General features: G+C 56.4%; 1 non-coding gene across 1 annotated transcript; it reads right to left on the minus strand.

Annotated features, from left to right (window-relative positions):
- Positions 1–1,661: 1,661 nt before the first annotated feature.
- On the minus strand, positions 1,662–1,733 carry TRNAQ-UUG. Its single transcript has one exon. It is a non-coding gene; the product is annotated as a tRNA-Gln (tRNA).
- Between the last annotated feature and the right edge of the window lie 418 nt (positions 1,734–2,151).

Consider the following 2,151-nt stretch of genomic DNA (forward strand, 5'->3'; position numbering starts at 1 on the left):
GGGGTGTTGAGGCTTCAGTGCTGCAGCTCCTGCCAGGGTCAGGGCTTCTCCTCCCCCTAAACCGCCCCTGCACCCACCAGCCCTAGGCGAGCCGGGCACCCTTGGGTCACCTGATGGGTGCTCTGGCCAGAGTGGAGCCTGAACCCCCACAGAGGGAGGCCATGGCCAGCAGCCCAAGAGGTGCAGGGCAGTTCCCGGTGAGCAGGGGCAGGCTGTGCTCTGCTGATAGCCCCGCACTCCTGCCCACCCCAAACCCTAGGGCGTGTGTGGGACTCACGCAGCCCCTGCCATGGCAAACAGCTGATCTGAGCCTGCCCCCCAAAACAGCTGATCACAGCTGCGCCAGGCTGCCCCTAGGAAACAGCTCATCTGCCGAGGCAGCTGCACAACAGTTGATCCCTGGCTGCCAACAGCTGGTCGCCCCGGTGGGTGCTGAGCACCCCCTCTTTTCCCATGGGTGCTCCAGCCCCAGAGCTCCCACATTTGGTTCCTGTACATCCAAGGAGCTTTTGATTTCTGGATTTAAGACCCTGAGGCAAAAGGCCACTGCCCAGCGCACTGTGGGGCGGGTGTGTTGCTCATAGTGTTGTGTTATGAATCCTGATTCTGTTTTCCCAAGTTAATACAAGGTGATTTTCCTCCTTTTTATTAAAGTTTCTTTTCTACACTCAGTGGTTGTGAGTGGGGAAAGTATCACCTCTTAGAGGCACCCAGTGGCCAGGGTTAGTTTCCCCAGGTAACTGGATGGGGGTTAAGCAGATTGTTTGTGTTGTATTGTTGAAGAGGAGCCCCAAGCACCCAAACAAGGAATTGTAACTTCAACCTTCAGGTTAAGAGCCAGAGGTGCTGCCAGCTGAGCTAGCCAGGCCACCTAAACATATTTACCCCTTCCACCACAAGAGCAAACACCGGGTACTTCTGTGCTTCTCAGCAGCTGGGGAAAAGCCTCTTGGGGAAATATCTCCTGCCCCACTGCCAAAAGGAGCCCGTTGAGTGGGAACGGTCAGAGGCCCCACCAGAGGGCTGGCCCTGCTTTCCTACCACCTTGTGATGCTGGCCGCAGAACGAATGCTGGTCTCTGGGTGTCCTTCTGTGGGGGTTTAGCATGCCAGGGAGCAGGGAGAAGACTGGCTGGGTGTCTTTGTGGCTGTTTGCTGGCCATGCATAGCCATGGTCCTCCCCTCTTCTTGTCCCACCCTCGGTTGCTGTGTGGCTTTTAAGCCTTCCCTTGGAGCTGTCAGCACCAGCCGCCTCTGCTCTAGGTGCCCAGAGGAGGAAAGGTGTGCTGGGCTCCAGGCTGGGACTCTTCCTCCCTCCTGCCTGTCCCTGACTATTAAGCCTGGCCCTGGCACTGCTTCCATTAAATGCCATGTGGGCAAGAGGAAGAGGGTGGCAGCTGCAGGTACACGGACCAGACTTGTGGGCATCAGGTGAAGCAGCAAGAAACACAACCCTCATATGAACCAGCAGGAATCTCTAGCCAGACTGTTAAGTTCTAGAACCCCAACCTATAGCAGCCATCCTGTTGAACCAAAGATTTATCTCCAGTGGGCATCAGTCACCCAGCAGGATGGAAGAAACACTTAAGCTGGTGCACCCGGAGACAGGGTAGCTAAGCACCTGAGCTCCAAGACTTTGCAGCAAACCAACATATCTCCAGGAGGTCCCACTGAGATTTGAACTCAGATTCCAGGATTCAAAGTCCTGAGTGCTGCCCATTACACCATGGGACCTGCCGGTGCTTCTTTTTCTGGACCCCTGTGACTCTCATCTGGCTGGCTTGCACACTGCACTTATTGCTTCCCCCAGCGGCTTCCTCTCACAGGACTCTCTCCTCCTCCAGCAACTAAGGTCCTGCTCTACCAGATCCACGGGTCTGGCCTGAGTCCCCGCATCCCCCTGCTTTGTCTCCATTCCCTGCAGGGTGCAAATATGTCAGGGGAAGCTGCCCCTCCCTTCACTCGGTTGTCCCGCTCATATTGGCGAGCTACAGCCTCATCTCCCAGAACTCGGCCAGCTGTCGCTTGATCCGGTCACACAGTCACACACCGACTGGCTACCCAGCCTGGATGGTCTTGTGGAAATCCCACAGGCGACGCTGCAGGACTTGGCAATGTTGGTTTCTTTAATGTTGCGGTGTTTGCCCGACCG

This window comes from Terrapene carolina, unplaced genomic scaffold (assembly GCF_002925995.2).
Source record: "Terrapene carolina triunguis isolate 2854851 unplaced genomic scaffold, T_m_triunguis-2.0 Scaffold786, whole genome shotgun sequence".
NCBI lineage: Eukaryota > Metazoa > Chordata > Testudines > Emydidae > Terrapene > Terrapene triunguis.